Raw genomic sequence first — 19,358 nt, 5'->3', positions numbered from 1 at the left:
TTCTGCAGTGGGAGTTTCATTAATTCCCCTTTCAAGGATTTACTTCTTCCAGTGATAGGTTTGTTTCCCTAACAGACAATACAACTGCCCATTTGGACATCCTACGGGCCCAAGGGGAAGACTTCTTATCCTTTAATTGGGCAGGCAAGATGTGGGTTTTGTGGGAGAAATGTCCAGTTTACCCTTTTCAGGAAAATGGTTTCTGGCGGAGACTGAATCCATCCCAGAGGGTTTTGACCGGACAAACAAAAGGGAAATTATCCTCATGTTTTTCCCATCAAATTGACAGTGGCATGCAGGAAGCCCCAAGCCATTAGGATTTTGTTTCTGGTGTTTCCCAATGCCACCACTCCCAAAGTTTTGCACAATGGTTTCCCCAAAAACAGTTGGAAAGTGGGTTTGGCTCTTTCTTTCAAATTACGATTAAAAAATCTTCTGGGGTGGGCCAGTTCCCACCTCAGGGGCCTTTTCCCCCAAAGAGGTACTTCTAAAAGGTCAGAAAAAGGGAAGCCAAAAGGAAAAGGGGTTTTAAAGCTCCAGTTGGCCTCCAGACTAGAACCCATTAACTGAAGGAGTGTTAGCAGTCCATTTGCCTTTGCCTTGATTCCACAGGTGTTGTTCTACAGACAGACAACGTCATTTGTCTCAACAAGCACCTACCTCTAGGCCTGAGAATCTTTTGAACTCTAGTTCACTCAGAGTCCCAAGCAAGTGAAGCACTTTGTGGAGCAGCATTAGGCTCAGGAAAGTGTCTCATGTTTCAAAACATGTCTGGAGTCCGAGCATAAGGACGTCGCTTTCCTGGAGCCTAGCTGCCACTGCAACTAAAAGGGTGTCTCCCACTTCAGATCCTCAGCCCTGCCAGGATTCTGTGTACACCTCTTCCAACCAGAATGTTCCACTGGGACAGCAAGATCTCAAGCACCAAGATACCCAGTGGGGTCCCCCAGTCTCTTTAGTTACCTTCCCAGAGTCTCCCACTGAGGAGGTTCCTCTGAAGAGACTTTGTAAGAAGAAACATTTGGCCTCCACTGAGGAGTCTGCCACTGAAGATACTGACCTTGATGAAGGAGAAGGATCCCCACAGTCACCTCCTGATGATGTGTCCTTTGGGGAGGTTCTAGAAATACTGAAACAGAGACTGCTGGCAATCCAGTAATACTTCAGCTGAGGAGTCTGTCTACCTGGCGGCTTTTGGTTCTCACCCATCTTCCTCCTGGATTACTCTGCCTACTGATGAGCTCATAGGTTTGATCTCTCAGTGGGCTTGGGAGACCCCAGATTCCATAGAACCTGTTCCCCGGAGACCAAACAAGGTAATTACAGCTCCATTAGATAAAGCCTTCTGGATTTAGGGTGTTGCAGTAGATGCCATGTTCATTGCAGCAGCAACCTAAAAGGAACTCTCGGGGGGAGAGTTCTACTATCCATCATCCTAATAAAGATTCTAGGACAATGGATAGGTGTGGGAAGAGAGTTTTCTCTTCAGTGACATTTGACTTGCGATCGCTGAGCTATCTTTCCCATTTTACAATGTGATCTAATCAAGGAGCTAACAGATACCCTGCAAGGAGCAGTAGCTGAGGGGGTATAGCAAAAGGTATCATCAGCTAGTGACCCTACACAGTAGCTAACTTTTCCATGAGGCTTATTGCTCACACGGCCAAAAGAACGACTAGGGCGGTGGCTTCCGACATTGCTGTGAGGAGGCATGCCTCGATGCACCTATTTAACTTTGAGGAGCCCTTTGTCTTCCCTTGTCAGCGCCCTGTTTGATGGTCCTTCTCTTTTTGGATTGAAAGTTAGATGCCCTTTCCAGGTGTGAAAAAGAAAGTAAGACTCTGGTGGGGCGATGTTTTCTGCCCCCCAAGACCCTACTCAAAAAGTCAGAGAGGAAGCGGGAAGATGACTGTCAAAAAAATCTCAGTTTGTACCAGGGCACGCAGGGAGATTTTTCCCCCAGAGGGAAAGGGGGAAGTAATAATAATGGAAGATGCCACCCTTGCAGCAGAGGAGGCCCGCAGAACCAGGGCTCTGGAGAATCATTTTTTCAGGAAACCCTCCCAGTTCTCCTGAAAGGAAGCCTGATTGTCCACCTCTGGAGGCAATCCGGGGGTTGACTATCCCTGCACTGGAGAGCCTGGCAAAACATAACTTCAGATTTGCGGGTGCAGAGGATTATATCCAGAGGCTATCACATTCCCTCAGTCAATCCCCTCCCCTTATCAACAGAGTCCCGGACGTCCCACCTAGTCAAAGGGAGCAAGCAGTTATTTAGGTTCAAAAACTGCTTGAAAAGTCATCCAAGAGGTCCCCACAGACTAGAGAGAATTCAGAACTTACTTTTTGGTTCCAAAGATGACAGGAAACTGGAGACCAATCCTGGATCTCAGCAAGCTAAACAAGTCAGTTTGACACAGCAAGTTCTGAATGGTCACTGTTCAATCCATATTTTTTTGAGAAGGACTATTGGATGTGCTCAGTGATCTTCAGGATGCGTACTACCATATAAAAAAGGACAGGTGCTCCATAAGATACCTACACTTCCATTTGGGAGCCAGTCATTTTCAGTTCAGAGCCCTGCCCTCTGGTCTCACCACAGCCCACAGGGTATTCACCAAATGTAGGGCAGAGGTTGTGGCTCACCTGAGACGACAAGGATTCTGGGTATTTCTTTATTTAGACAACTGGCTCATCACTGCCCTGACCCCAGGCATTTACTGTTAAGTGAACGGGACTCAGTTCTTCAGCTTTGTGAACAAGTAGGTATCACAATAAACTACCAAAAATCAAATCTGGAAGCGGTACAGACCTTGGAGTTCATTGGAGTGGTTTTGGACACTACTCAGATAAACTTCCAATGTCAAGGGTATTAACTGTCATAATCAGACAACAAACTGGTTGCTTCAAAATTAGAAGGTAGCCACACTTAACATTCTTTAAGCGTTAGGATCAATGCCCACAGCAATTGTGCTGGTACGGTTAGCCAGATTCCACATAACAGTTCTGCAGTGGCTTCTGGCTGTCCAGTGGTCGATTCTTCATCAGTCCCATGTCCCACCAGATTCTGATAACTAGCGTATGCAGATCATCCCTTTTATGGTGGATGTGTGCATACCAATTGTTGCAAAGCTGATCCCATGTTCCCCGTACAGCCGCAGGCCACGGTGACCACTGATGTCTCACAGATAGGATGGGTAGGGCATTATCTGAAGAGGATGGTGCAAGGGACCTGCTCTGCAGACGAGGTGAACCTGCCCATCAGTGTCCTGGAGATGAGTTCTCCTGAAAGGGAGCTCTTTGCATTGCAGGCATTTCAAGCTTCTCTCCCTCTGAAAACATTTACAATTCAGTTAGACAATGTGTCCGTGGTCTGCTACGTAAACAAGGGGGGAGCAGATCTTGCCCTCTGTCGAGAGGCTGTCCGAGTGTGGCAGTGGGTGAGTATCTCCAACTATTTTCTCATAGCAGCACACATTCTGGGGAATCCAACATGATAGCAGACAAATTGAGCAGGTCTGTTCTCATGCCTCACGAGTGGTCCCTCAACCGAAAGGTAGTGGAGGAAGTTTTTGCAGATGGGGCCAGCCTTGCTGTGACCATTTTGCTTCTTCCCTGAACAACAAATGCAGCAACTACTTTGCCTTGATCCCCCCACAGGGGGAATCCCTGAAGGATGCTGTCACACACCATTGGCCCCCTGGTCTACTTTATGCCTTTCTCCCACTTTCCCCAATCTCCAAGTTCATTCAGAAAGCAAGCAGGTTGACGAGAACAGTAATCCTCATTGCCCCGTTCTGGTCTCATCAAATTTGGTTTCCCGTTTTTTGTCCTCATCTTCAGAAGAAGCTCTAGATTCTGCAAATTCTTCTAGAGCTGTTGTCACACCCTATAGGAATGATTCATCCCAGCCTCCACAGTCTCAAGCTGATGGCTTGGTTTTTCCAGTTCCATTAATTGCCAGACAACCTATGCTGTCCTCTCTAGTCAAACCTATTTTGTTTTCTATTAAATTGTCTACCCAAACACTGTACAAAAGTAAATGGAGCAGATTTGTAATTTGGGCTCAACAGTGTAATGTAGATACTATTTCAGCCCCTGTTCACTTTGTATTGGATCTTCTGGCTCACCTTTTTAGTGACAGGGCATCTGCCTCTATAGTCAAAGTTCAATTAGCGTCTGTTTCTGTTTTCCATGTTGGAGAAGGCAATCTGTCTCTAATTTCCCACAAACTTTGCAAAGCCTTCTTAAGAGATCCTGTTAAAACCACCTCCCAGAGATCCTTCTCCCCCATGGGACCTCCAATTTAGTACTACGTTCTATTGTACAGTCGCCCTTTGAACCCACAGCCACCTGTGATATTAAGTTTCTCTCCTGGAAAGCTGTCTTTCTAGTAGCAATCACATTTGCATTCTCCTTATCTGTTTTTCACAAAGACAGTCTCTCACTGCGTACCAGCCCCTCCTTTCTCCCCAAAGTTTTCTCAAACCAATATCAACCAATCTATTCATTTGCCTGTTTTCTTTCTTAACTTTAGCAACAAGGGTGAATATGTTCTACATATCTTAGCTGTACATACAGTTGCAATTCTACTTTCATAGAGCTAAAGTGTTTCCCAAGACAAACCAGTTATTCATTGCTTTTGTCAGCCCTAAGAAAAGGCTCATCAGTCTTCAAGGTTACCTCATCAAGATTGCTTTCTGATTGCATTTCCTTCATTTACACCTCAAAAGGAGTTAATCTTGCCAAACCTGTTCAAGCTCACTCCACTAGGACCATATCCTCATTTGCTATTTTTCAAACTAACGTTTGCATGGATGACATTTGTGCAGCAGCTACATGGTCTAACCATCATACCTTTTATCTCCCAGTATAAGTTGGACGTGGTCTACTGGGGAAGGGCCTCCTTCGGTTTGATGGTTTTGAGGAACATTCTCCCTCGAGTCCACCCAGGATATAAGAAGCTGGGGACTCAGTCAGTTTTTCATCTTCTCCTCACAGATGAGACAATCAGATAAAGAAGTTATGTACTCACAATAACTTTCCATCTGTAATGTCAGTCTTTTTCATCTCTCCTCTCATTCCCTCCCTCCAGCCCCCAGCCCTGGTTGAATAAGAAGTTTTTACAATCAAGACGTGTTTTGTCATTGTCTCTGCAGAACTGGCATCTTCAGTCATTTTTAACTCTGCTTTTTATTCCGGGGTTTATTGTCAGTGTGTTTGATGGCAAACTAGATCTGATAAGACAGAGATGCATTGTGGGTAAGAGGAGTGTCAAAGAGCTTCTTTGATTGCCGTGAGCTTGGTAGCGGCCATGTCGGATCCAAGGATTGGATCTGTTACCCATCTGTAAGGGGAGATGAAGAAAATTGACAATACAGATGGAACATTATGGTGAGTACATAACTTCTTTTTTGATCAAATCAGATTGGTTAGTATTTGTCATAAAAATTTAAAATAGTGGGACAGTTTCCACAGTAAAACTAGAATTAGCAAGCTCTCCATATGGTGGACTGTTCATAGCATAGCTTTATTAAGCAATATTATCACAGCCATGTGCAGGCAGGAATATATCAATAAAAATACAGACAAAGGAACATTTGGGGCTTGATCCCCAGTTGAAATGCTGTAAAATGCACGTGTGTGGGTGGGTGGGTGTGTGGGTGCGTGCATCTGTAGTGTTTTATTTTTACTAAGTGAAGTGGTGGTTGTTTTGGCAATTTTTTTTTATTTGAAGCATCAAAGTGAGGCTGCAAAAAATGAGCAGTGTGTAGTTATGCAAATTTCTTTTTATTTATTTTTTTTACATCAGCAGTGCTAGTCTATTCTGGGGTGCTTATGAGAGAAATGATAACATACCCACACAAATGGTGCGAGGGTGCCAATTGAGGAGCCACTTTTTAAGCAGCATAGTTAACTCCACATACAGGCTGTACAAGAAAGATTGCGTCACCCACTGCCAGTTAATCTTTGTACCATATTTTGAAAGCAGTGAAGGATTACTGCCGTTAGTTTTGTTTGCTACCTCATACTTTAACTTGGACCTTGCAGTTCGCTACCTTTGTGTCCTAATTTTATTGGCTTCTTCCACTGCTGCTGCAGTTTAGCTTCCTTGCAAGCCAGCGTTTGGTATTGAGAAATGGTAGTGGAAGAATGAGAAGACCACTGAATGCTTATTTTGTGTGAAAACTATTTTTTTTCAATTCTTTTTGGGGTAATAACTGTCCGTGTTTGCAGAGTGGTGAAATCTACAGATTAAATCAGATTGTGTTGAATGTTTTCTGTTAGGAGTGTTAAACAGATATGAGCATTTCATGGAGCATAAAGGGAAAGTATGCTCAGGGCACATTTTTTGTCACACAAATGCTTTTGTTAAAGGAGATATTGTCACTGTAGGTGAAAATGGAGATTCAAATTTTGAGAGTGCAAATGAATAGCACATGTGGGAGTCGCTGCATTGAGATTTGTTTTTTATAGGTCTTTGAAACTGTATAAATGAACTACTAAGGAGTTTTCAAATGTGAGTTAGTCATTTGTTAATTTGATAAGTAGCTGTTGAAGAGAATTTGTAGTGCAGGTTTGTCATGGCCTTGTGAGTATTTGGGTATTTACTTGAGTTCTGTGTTTTGTGTGTTTGTGTTCACACAGGTAGGGCCACCAGAACACATTGACTGGCCTTGCATTAGAGTTGTACTCTGCACAAACTTATCTGTTTGGGAAGAGATGTAAATTGAAGTGAGCCACACTTTTGTCACAATTACTGTTTCTGCCACTGGCTGTTTTGTTTCTTCCTCTTTCACCACATTTTCATTGGAGAGAGCTTTGACTTCTGGTAGAACATTTTCCACTCCCTGCTGGTCAAGTCCCCATCAATTTAAATCATCATGCATGGAGTCATTAAGGTTCCTCTTGAATGGACCTAGCCTCCATTACTAGTGGCTGATGTCACCACAGTCACTGTAGGGCATCTATGCACACTCCATATGGCATGTGCACACTCCCTACACATGCATGAGAGCTGTCTTCACCAGCTTAGAATTGTCAGCTCATGTGTATGAGGCCTGAGGATCTTGTGTATGTGTAAGTCTTCACTTGCACGAGAGCAGTCAGCCAATCATGATCAACATTTCCCTCCCCCAACATGGGCAGTCTGGTGTAAGCTGCTCACTCCCACCCTCTCCATACCCTTAATTGGGCAAGTTGATAATCAGTGTGGTTTTGTCTTGGTCATAATCAGGGTTGCATCATTGTATGCCACAGAGCCAGGGAACTTCCAGTAGTATGTTTGCTGTTCTGTCTCCTCAGGTGGGATATGGGCATCTCACAGTTGACTGGTTGAAGACTTCAGTCTCCTGTAACTGTGGAATGTGTAGTAACGTTGGTTGTAATATGAATGAGGACGTTGTTGAAGGGGAGAACAATCCTGTGGACTGATATTTGTTCAGCAGTTGTATGTCCTTAGGAGGTCCTGGAATGGAGTTTTGCACACTAGTCATTACTACGAGTCTGGCTATAAAACAGTAGAGCACATGTGCTGCTTGAAGTGAATGCTCAGTCTGCTTGCCTTGATTCTGCGGTTCTGTTGGTCACTTTGAGGTCTACAAGTCTTCTGCCTTTCCTGTAGATTATATCAATGTGTATGCTAAAAGTTTGTGTCATAACAACAGTGCACACTTCTGCATTCACAATTGCACAGAATCGCAATGTCCTTGATGTTCGTCGTGCATACAGCTGCAGTCATAACAGATGGGTTTTCCTGCCGTCAGGCGGGTCCTCGGTCGGCCCAATTCCAAAGTCTAGGTCCGGCGTCGGATGTCGTCTCTTCTTCCCTGACGTCAGAACGACAGGGGTATAAAAGAACCAGCCAACGCCATTTTCTTCAGTCTTTCTTGCCGCGTGGTGCCCGAAGCAGAAGCAGTTTGCAAGTGCCGGTCGGCCAGCTCCTGAGATTACGAATATTTTTCAACCGAAGTCTTCTTGAAAGCTAAGTACCCCGTTGGGGAAACTTTTCTTGCCTCAGACCGATGTCAGACAAAGTTAATAATTGCATTTCATGTGGGAAGCAAATACCACATAAGGATTTTCATTCCCTCTGCATTCCTTGCTTAGGCCCAGACCACGACGTCTCGGCCTGTCGTTTTTGTGCTACATTCAACAGACGCACTATTAAGCGTCGGGCGGAGTTCGCCCAACACTATTTTGGCAAAAAGTTTAATTACATTATGTCGTCGGATACTCCGACTCCAGTTTTAAGTAAAAGACGCAAAGATAAGGACCGACATACGAGGTCCGCGACTTCTACCGACACCACACCAAAGCCGACTACAGGTGGTCCGGTTCTCAGTGAGGCGCCTACGCAGCCCCTGACTACCGATGACCCTTCTTTGGCGGTGTTTTCAGTGCCCGAGGTCACAGGCTCTTCGGCCCACACCCCGACTACAGATACCGAAGCCACTCTTGGCAGTGAAACTCAGAATTTAGACAGGCCTGCCACCTCTCAAGGTGTCTTTAGGCCTTCCTCTTCTTTTTCCATCAAGGCTTTCACTAAGTCTAAAGCAGCCATGCATACTAAAAGACAAGCCCCACAGGGCCCCTCTCAAGGCCCCATGCCTAAAAAGCAGATGCTCAAAATGGCTGAGGATTTGATTACTCTTATCAGGGGTTCTCAACCCCCTCCGGACAAAAGGCCCAGAGTGGAGGAAGAAGAATCCCCTTCCTCGGACCAGGCCTCCATTATTTCAGAACATTCTGAAGACCAGGAACATTCTTACTCCCCTTTTGAAGATTCTGATGCAGAGGAGTCCATTCCCTCTGTCTCCCCCCCTGAGGATTACTCTTTTTGGGGAAACCTTACATACCTTGAGGGAACACTTCCACTAGGAAGGCCAAGAGTACTCAGACTCCAAGAAAAGGCTTAGGGAGTTCCTCTTGCTCCCTCAGCCCAGGCCTCTGGCTATACCCCCCCCCCCCGTCTTAGACATACTAGATGATGTGTATTCGGAGGCCTGCCTTAACCCAGATTCTTTACCCCCAGCTCCAGTCAAGCCTGACCGGTATTACCGGGTTCCTGATTCACACCAATTTCTATACAAAAGCCATGCAGCTGATCCAGAAACTATTTCACAGGATCCCAAGGGAATTAAGGCCTCAACTGCTAAAAATCCATTACCTTCAGAGAGAGATTCCAGAGCTTTAGAAAGGTGGGGGAAGAAGGTATACACCTCGGCCACCTTAACCATGAGGGCATTAAACTGTCAGTTCCATATGTTAAAGTGCCAACAGTTTCTATTATCACAGTTGAGAAGCAAAATGTCACAACCTGAACAACCAGACTTGAAGGAGTTGCAGGATTGGTTACATAGTGCAGAACAAGTGGGTAAACATACCTTACAATGTGGTTTTGATGCTTTAGAGGCCTCATGTAGAGCTGCTGTTACAGGATCAGTCATACGTAGACATGCTTGGCTCAAAGAGCAAACTTTACCAGATCATGTTAAAGCTAAATTATTGGATGCACCTCTGCAAAAAGATGTATTATTTGGTGTTAAAGCTGAGGAGGTATTAAAGAAAACGGAGGAAAAGGCAAAATCAATGCAAACAAAGAAAGATTTCCTACAGGTACAACCTCCACGTTTCAGTAGAAATTGGCCTTCCAAAAATTGGTCCTTTCCAGCCACGGACAGACCCCAAAGAGGTAGATACAGGTGCCCGAGGGGTAGAGGGCAATCTCAAGGATCGTTTAGAGGCAGACAATGGCAAGCACCTACACAAAGAGGTGGTGAGGATAGTTCACAGCCATTCAGAAAGCAGAACCAATGACTTTCCCCTTTGCATGCCAAGCAAGGCTCAAATGGCAGCACGTTTAGGCGGAAAACTGGCATTATTTTCAAAAAATTGGCATATTGTCACAAAAGACAAATGGATCCTGGACATTATAGACAGAGGCTACAGATTCCACTTTCACACCCTTCCAAAAATGAGCGGCATGCCAAGCCTGCCACACAATCAAAGGGCAGAGGCACAAAAACAAATTTCAGATCTCATGGACATGAAAGCTATTCAAGAGGTACCTGCACAAGAACAGGGTCAAGGTTTTTATTCCAGACTATTCCTGGTGCCAAGAAAGGGAAAACACTGGAGACCTATTTTGGACCTATCCATCCTAAACACATTTTACCGTACAAAATTCAAGATGCTCACATTACAGCAGCTTCATCCCATGCTGGGTAAGGAGTCTTGGCTAGTAACATTGGACCTCAAGGAGGCATACCTGCATGTCCCAATCAGACAAGATTGCAGAAGATACCTCAGATTTCTTGAAGGTTCAACCCATTATCAATTCTCTGCATTGCCCTTTGGCTTATCTACTGCGCCCAGAGTGTTCACGAAATGCCTGGCATCAGTAATTGCCTTCTGCAGACTTCAAGGGATACAAATATACCCATATCTGGACGACTGCCTGATCCAAGCGGACAGCAAGCACATACTTCTAAAACACCTGGCGTATGTAATAATGTTGTTGAAATCTCTCGGATACACAGTCAACAAAAAGAAGTCAAGACTAATACCCTCTCAAACAATAATTTTCCTGGGTGCTAGCTTGGATACAAACACCCAGATGGCCTATCTCACTCCAGAGAAACAAGGGCAACTAACTCAATACTTCAGAAAACTGGCAACTTTCACCAGGCTGACTGCAAGGAAAATCCTGCAGGCTCTGGGATTCATGGCATCTTGCATCCTACTAATCCCATGTGCAAAGCTGCATATGAGGAAACTTCAATGGTACCTAAAAAACCTATGGTCTCAACACAGCCACAGTTTGGAGACAATAATATCACTGATTCCATGTCTGCAAAAGGAATTTCTGTGGTGGGCTCAAGCATGCCAAAGAAACACAGGTCTACCATTCTGCAAGCCTCAAGCAAATCAAGTCATCACAACAGACGCCTCGGATTACGCCTGGGGGGGGCGCACATGACAGATCAGTGCATTCAGGGCAAATGGTCCCAAAAAGAAAAGCACCTACACATCAATCAAAAGGAAATGCTAGCAGTAATAAATGCTATTACAGCTTTCAAAGACCTGCTGCATCCAGGCCAGCTATTGATAAGGACAGACAACACCACAGTCATGTGGTACATAAACAGGGAGGAACCCATTCATACCCCCTATGCAGGCTAGCCATGTCTCTTTGGAACATGGCTCTGGAATTGCAAATCGAGCTTCAAGCACAGTTCCTGCCAGGCAAGGAAAAGACAACCTAAGCAGAAATATGACAGACCCACACGAATGTAAATTGCATCCTCAAGTTTTTTCAAAGATAATTCAAGCATGGGGAAGGCCAGACATAGATCTCTCTGCCTCCCACAGAAATCACCAATTGGCAAAATTCTGCTCAAGGATCTTTCATCCACAGGCCTGGAAAGTGGACGCACTTTTCAGTTGGACAACAATGACAGTTTATGCCTTTCCACCTCTTCCTCTGCTGCCCAAAGTTCTATTAAAAACCAGAGCAGACAGACCAAAGATGATTCTCATTGATCCAGACTGGCCAAGACAACATTGGTACCCACTCCTGAGGAGCCTGACGCATTCCCCACCATGGATCCTGCCTCTAATGCCTCTTCTACTGACTCAGCACAACTTCAAAACTCTTCACAGTCAGCTGAAAACACTCAATCTAGCCACATGGAAGATTCCTTAAAACCACAACAGACCCTACTCTCCAAGGAGGTGCAGGATGTCATTTTGGAGGCCAGAAGACCTTCCACTAGAAAAGCCTACTCCGCAAAATGGAAACGGTTTTGTGCTTGGAATGAGAAAAAGGGCCAGAACCCTGGAACACTGATCCTCCTTTATTCTCTCACCCCCTCTTAAGACAGTTCCTCAGAGGGGCTAAGAATATAAAACCCCCAAGGAAACAACCAGTACCTGCTTGGGACCTCCATTTCATTCTAGAAAAACTAACTTTGCCTCCCTTTGAGCCAGCTGCCTCAACAGAACTGCAATATTTGTCCTGGAAAACAGCCTTCCTGCTGGCTATCACCTCAGCTCGCAGGGTTTCGGAACTACAAGCCCTCATGGCTGTGCAGCCTTTCATCATTTTCCATCAGGACAGAGTATCTTTGTGAACCAACCCTTCCTTTATGCCAAAGGTAGTATCCAGGGTAGCCTTGAATCAGGCTATCCACTTACCTACCTTTTACCCCAATCCTCAAAACAAAGGGGAGAGACTACTACATTCCTTGGACATTCATAGACAGCTATGTTATTATTTGGACAGAACAAAGCCTTTCAGAAAATCAGAGCAACTCTCTGTGTCCTATGCTACCGGAGCTCAAGGGAAGCCTATTTCCAAACAGACAATCTCAAAATGGATAGCCCACTGCATACGCTTTTCTTACTCTTTTCATGGTAAAACTGCACCTGCAGGCATCAGGTCTCACTCCACAAGGGCCACAGCCACCTCTGCAGCCTTCCTCAGGGGGGGTTCCTACCAAAGATATTTTGGAAGCTGCCACTTGGAGTTCTGTACATACTTTCTCCAAGCACTATCACCTACCATTATACTCCAAATCTAGAGCAGGCTTTGCCACTGCAGTCTTGCAGGGCATCCTGGCTCCTCCTAGTTCCACCTAGTGCCTACCACCCCTTTTTTAGCTTTGATATTGTACCCATCTGTTATGACTGCAGCTGTATGCACGATGAACATAGTACAGTTTTGTACCTACCATAAATGTAGATGTTAGAGTGCTAATACAGCTGCAGTCCAGGTTTCCCTCCCTCCTTCCCCTCTTGGGACAGGCCTAATGGCTAACACCTCCTCATACAACCTGATTGGGGTATTCTTTTATGGTGTATTTGCTTGCAACTTCTGTTTTTTGATTATATTGCATTGCATTATTACATAAATTTATGCATTGCCTTCCTTCTGGGGGCACCTGACATCTGGGGCAAGAAAAACTGAAGAAAATGGCGTCGGCTGGTTCTTTTATACCCCTGTCGCTCTGTCAGGGAAGAAGCGACGACATCCGCCGCCGGACCTAGACTTTGGAATTCGGCCGACTGAGGACCCGCCTGACGGCAGGAAAACCCATCTGTTATGACTGCAGCTGTATTAGCACTCTAACATCTACATTTATGGTAGGTACAAAACTGTACTTTTTATTGTACTGTTTTCATGCTAAGTAATGCTAGGTCACACATCTTGGAGTTTCCTTTGTATAAAGGCAAGGTTTTTGTAATCTGCCCTCATAGGTGCTGTTTACCTCCACTCCACCCAGGTGTGCCCAGCATCATTCAGCTGTCCTATACCCTCTTTAAGGCCTCCTTCAATTAGTATTTCTGCCATCCACTTGGGCAGCTCATTCAAGAATTCAGAACTTTGAAAATGTACTTTGTCATGTTTTTTTCGGAATGACTACCTTTCAGCTGCATTTATTGACCCTTTTCAGCCTGTGCCTTTGTACCTCATTTTCATTCTTTCACGTTTAGCATTTTGTGCACCCACCTCAAAGACTCTTAATCTTCCTTGGCTTCCATTGAGCATAGTTCCACTTTTTCTCCTTTACTGCTTTATGCTGCATTCCACTGAGTGACCTTCATAACTTCTTTTTTTCCAGATGCTTTTCAGTTGTCGCATCATTTTTATTTGCACGGTTTGTAGAATTGCATGTATTATTCCATATTTGGTCTTATATGCATGTAGTGGTGGTAGTATATCCTGCAGTAAAAGCCTGATATTTTTTGGTTGCTGTTACTAACCCTAGGCCATAAAGAACAAGTAGAGTCTTGTTTACTTCTGGGGTCCTTTTTGGCTACCACATATGCTGAGTTTGTCTTGTAGGTCATGTATGACCTTATGGCTGCTGGTCCAAAAACAAAATCTTACACGCCTCTGTCGAACCTCAGTTGTCAGTTATGTGCTTACATTTGAAGTACTAAGACTTTTTTTCACAGAACTTCTCCCTGTCCAGCTCAGAGGTCCTGAGCTTTGTCATTTGCAGTCATAACACAGGACTGCACTGAATAACAGTTCAGCATTGCTTCACTTCACTATCTCACATAGGTAGTATATGCAGACCTTTTGTGCGGTTGATAGCTTAGTAATTCAGAAGGTGGCACCTAATTGATTGGGTCAGGGACTGCAGAACTCCAAAAAGATGTGCTTAGTAGTAAATCCTTAACTCCTTTTAAACAGTGTTTTTTGTTAAACTATGTGTACCTTTTATTTCATGTCCTGATCTGTCAAGGCTGTGACACTTGTGTTTTCTTGTGCTTTTGTGGTAATTTCAAAATGCTTTACTAATACCAGTATAGACCAAAAGAGAAAGAAAAATAACTATAAGCTGTTAACATTCTACCATTAATGAAGTAGTACATCTGTGAATTTATGTTTTATGTTGTTTAGCCCTATTAACTGGAAAAGACCAACTAAACACACCTGTCCAGTTTTCATGGATGGACCTGGAAACTTTGAATCTGGTTAAGTGACTTGCTCGGAGTCCCAGAATATACAAGTGGAGGACATGGGAATGCAGTCCAGGTGTGTAGGATGTCACTCATTTAGCTCATTGCTTTATCCATTACACCATGCCGTCTGATGTAAAATGTAACGATAACATTCACACACAGACATACTTTCATATAGTAGGTCTTGCTGTATTTCCATTAGACGTCTGTTCATTGCAACATTTTGCTCAGTGCAATGTAAAGGATCTCTATAGTGGGCAGGAAATTTATTTTTTTCCAGGCAAATCCAAAGGGGGGACTCCAACTAACCATTTTACTGACTAAATCCAGAAAAAAGGCAATTTGCAGAACAGTCATTGAAGTGAAGTATGGGCTTGGAAGGTACATTTTGGAGTTTAAGTCTGAGGCACAATTGTGTGAGTGACAGACTACACGCATAAGCCATAAAAAAGAGCTTTCACAAGAACAGTACCTTGTAGCATGAGGCTGAATGTACATGCCAGTACCATTCCTGCAGTGTGGTTCTATAAGAATACGAGTCATAGTCTTGCTTTAGGAATATAGCAGAGTCATAGTCTTCCTTTATTAAGTTCTGTCAAACAAAAACAGAAAACACTACAGTATGGTATTCCTTGATGAACATGTAATACCCACTAGATGAGTCCATACAGTTTTTCCCATCTAGTGTGCTCTGTCTCTCTCTTAAAGCCTTACTAAGGAGAAATTAAGTATGGAGTATGCATGGCTGGCTCAACGCATGTACAGTGTTTGAGGAAGGGCTTTCCAAAAATAGACTGTTGGCTGTAGTACAAGTACATTGGATAGTAAAAATGAATGGGAGAAATTTAGTTTTGGTTGCTATTACGTCTGTTTCCATGATTGCTTTATAGAGAGTTATCCTGACTGAAAAATTTTACTCTTTCTTTGGAAGTTTGTTGTATAGGGAAGCATTATGTGTTTCTCTTTGAAGTGTTGTGCAGAGAAACCTAACCACAAATGGTGTAGTAGCCAGGTGACTTGCATTAATGCTCTGTCTGCGATTTTCATTAGAGCTGTGATATAAAAATAAATGTGTGTGTGTGTAATTTTTTTCCTGTGAACCTAAGACTTCACTGGACTTGCCTCTGTATTGAGAAGTTTATAGCTTTTCATAGCCTTGGCTCTTTATAGAATAAGACTTGTGACATTTTACTGAAGAGGGGGCCAAGAGTGCTTTGCCTGATGTATTTATTCTGAAGAAGTGGATAAGGCCGGAACTTTGAAAGTCAACAGATAATGTGACCACATTTGAAATGCACTATAAAAATTTATGGGTGAAGCTGGAAACCTCTGAATTTCTGCATGTGTCTGCATTAAGCCACTTTGTAACTTGGAACAGCTCTCCAAACTGGGAAATTTAATTGATTTTTATGTCTACAGTACCAAATGCCTGTGTTCAGCTGAGTGCCTGAATATTGCTTTATATGCAAGGAGCACAAATCACCAGTTTGGAATTCTGAACTGTAAGACTAGAGTACTAAGTTGTGGTTGGGAGGTAATATTACTATATCTTAGTAAGTTTTTTGTTTAGGAATAATAATTGGTTAGTAAGTCTACACATCTTGACACCTTAGAAATGAGCTGTACATGCCACTGGAGTACATTTTAAAGTTAAACTTTAAAAATGGTATTTACCTGATATAATTCAAAAGGTGGTAAGCACACAACTTCAGAATTCTAAGTTTTACAAAGATGGCTACTTACAGGTAAATGCGTAAAAAAATAGAAGGGATACTTAGGATTTCATGAAAAATGCAGGAAAAAGCACATTAGGATAAAGGTTAGATTCACTAGATACGTTTTCCCCAAGAGTGTTGATACAGATTGTTCAGGTATTAGTGGAGGGGTGATCACAGGGGTATCTTTGCATTGTGGATGCACGGCAGTTGGCTTTATGAAGGTTGAAGTAGAATAAATGGAAAGGAGGGAGATCATTTGCTAGCTGATGGAGGGGCAGCACACCTTTTCGTACAAGATTTATGAATTTCTGTGAGCTGTTAAAGAACAGCTGCTCCATAAACACAATTTTCCTATTGCCAGAGTATATTTTCCTTCCTATTAAATGATTCATATGATGCTGTATACAAATAGTTTGACTTTGCATCTGTAGCATTGTTTTCCTGTCCAACTTTTCTTTCATCCCCTTGGACCTCGTGTTTCCACACCGGATCTACCAGCTACACTTCACCACCCCTCTGCACACTTACTTCATTATCTCTGGAGCTAGTCATTGGATCCTGAGGGTGTTTTGGGGGCTCAGTTTGCCTTTACTTCCGTCTGGGAGAGGGGATTTTTTTATTACCTGCCCACTCCCTTTGCCCTATCCCCATACTCATTGATTATGTCTGAGGGCAACTCCTGTCTTTGGACCATGGGTCCCCTTCTGGAGCGTATCAGTAAGTGTCTCCCACTTTTGAAGGGTGCACCCTTCCCTGTAACTCAATCAGTTGCCCGAGCCACTAATCAAACCCGGTTTGCTGGATCCATAGTTAGATCTTTATCCTTCAACGCCACTGGAGCATCATGAAGTGTCATGGTACTTCCTCTATGAATTTATCTCACTGGCTGTTTGTCTCATTGTCTATTAATAAATTTTTGATCCAGGAAGACCCTGCATGTCAAGGAGTTTGTAACCTTGCCCCCCCCCCCTTACCCCCCCAACCATAAGCTTATTGAGCCTCTGGAAATGCAGACTAACTTGGCAAAATATTCAACTCTCAGCTGTTTTATCTCATTTTAATGAGTAGTACAGGGAAACTTGTTACCTCAGGCTGATGAAGTAAGTGAAAGAGGATACTTAGTTTAGCTGAAGAAGCGTTTAATTTTTTTGTGATCCTTTAATCATTTTCTACAGGTAAAACTAAAAGGGTTCATGTAAATTGCCAATAAATGTAAATCACTGAGAATTTGCGTCTTTCGGCTTTTCCCGGTTAGGGATCGCCACAGCGGAACTCCGGTCCGCTAATGATTGGCAGTAGAGTTTTACATGCTGGCTTGCTGGGCCTAACGCACAACCTTCAACGAAGGAAGGCCCATTCACGCATGTCGTCACACAGAAGACAGTCTAAATGAGAATCGAACGAGCAACATCTGTGAGGCGTGCTTACTAAAATTGCACAGAAACATTTAGTTCTTAAAGCTGCAGTTGAGATCTCCCACAAAAAGTGAATGAAGTCAACGGGGGATGGTAAAGAATTTCTGGGACAAAGAACGCATTGCAAGAGTAAAAATCTTTAGATGATGATGACAGCCTCTATCATGCCATTTGATTGTAGAACAAATTCTACTGACAGAGTGACACGAAGATGCAATTAATGAATAAATTGGCAAGATGTGCTGATATTTTTCTTACTGTGGTAGTCCTTTAAAACTTTTTATTTTGTGTTTGAGTGGAAGACTGGTAAATACTAGGCGAGACTTCAAAAAAATACTTTGTACATAACTCAAGGCATATTTATACCCAAGGTAAAAGAGAAATGGTTGATAACATTTCAGTAGACTGCTGGGGACTTGGCATAAGGAACTTGCAGCTTGAGAAAAGCTGTGTACATTGAGCACATCCAAGTAGCCTAACCCATGATTCAGCAAAATTCACAGCCAGTGCTGAATTGCAGGTTAAGTTATTTTGTCTCACCAAATTGCACAGCGAGAGTTTGGGTAAACAATTCCTGTTTTGGCCCCCTAGTGCATGTAGAAATAGAAACTGCCAACAGCAACAAATACAGCTAAGTCATACATTATTTTTATTTCCAGTCAAATATACAGTACCCAGTTGTATACTGAGCTTGACTTACGGACACGTGGTTAGGCTACACTACCTTGCAGCTTAAAGCAGTTCATCAAATGGTGAAATGAATTATATTAAATTTGTACCCGAAGTATCAAATACCCTGTGTTCATCTAAATGCCTAGAAACTACTGTGTAGGCTACATAGAGTATGCAGTGTATCAGTGGCAGACCGCACAGAGCTTCTAGAAGAATGTGCTATAAAAATAGTACTAAATTTACACCCTTTTGTACTATAATATAATTAAACAGTTTAAATGCTAAAAAATGCATTTAAGTTGATCAAGTAAACAAAAAGCTGCTATACTTGTTCAGAGTAAGTGCTTTTTCCTGAAAGTAAGAAGAATTTTACATTTCAGAAAGCTGGGCTGTGGCAGATGTTTCACACCTCATTCACATGAGTACCGGCAGACATGAATAAGTGTTTTAAAAACAGGCCACCATGAATAACTGTCTAAGCTTAAGTAAGAGGAGCAGCTTAACAGAGTCAACATCAAGCTGTTTTTCCCATAACATCTTATAAGCTGTTTCTAGGAAAAACAGACTGTAGGTTTCTTTGCCTATTTACAAAACATTCAAGACAAATTATACTGCAACTCTTCCCAGCTAATGCACATAATTGTAAATGCATTTCAAGTGCATCATTGACATAATTGGCATGTAATTGTGAAGTCTGTAGGATCATATGTAGATATACAGTTGTAATCATTATTTGAGTATTTGGTTTTACAGTTGACATTTGCAGTCAGTCTGTTACACTCATCTGGTTTGAACTTCCACCATATTACTACCATGTGAAATATGGGTCCCTATTATTTTAGAGAATGCAATGAATTGCGAGCGGTGTTTAGTGTAACATCATTATGTGAAATGGCAAAATACCGAAAGCACAGAACAGCATTTTTCCCTAGGGGAAAAAACACTGGGCAGTTTTTGGGACTTTGCCATTTCCTTCACTGTGGTGCAATCTCGGAGTTGGTATATTTAAGTGGGGGGGGGCACAGCCCCCCCTTATCTGGGGTGTGGGCCTTATTTTGTGTGTTGATTTTTTTTTTTT

At 43.1% G+C, this 19,358-nt stretch overlaps 1 protein-coding gene across 1 annotated transcript in view; it reads left to right on the top strand.

Annotated features, from left to right (window-relative positions):
* Window positions 1–14,417: 14,417 nt before the first annotated feature.
* MORF4L1 (mortality factor 4 like 1) overlaps window positions 14,418–19,358 on the top strand; it is a gene marked incomplete in the record, with an annotated part of 852,677 nt that continues 847,736 nt past the window's right edge. Inside the window, 1 exon segment of the mRNA XM_044077694.1 lies at window positions 14,418–14,548.

This window comes from Protopterus annectens, chromosome 7.part0 (assembly GCF_019279795.1).
Source record: "Protopterus annectens isolate FY-2018-M chromosome 7.part0, PAN1.0, whole genome shotgun sequence".
NCBI classification, from domain to species: domain Eukaryota; kingdom Metazoa; phylum Chordata; order Ceratodontiformes; family Protopteridae; genus Protopterus; species Protopterus annectens.
Note: the sequence above shows the minus strand (reverse complement) of the source record. Positions and strands in the feature narration are given on the sequence as shown.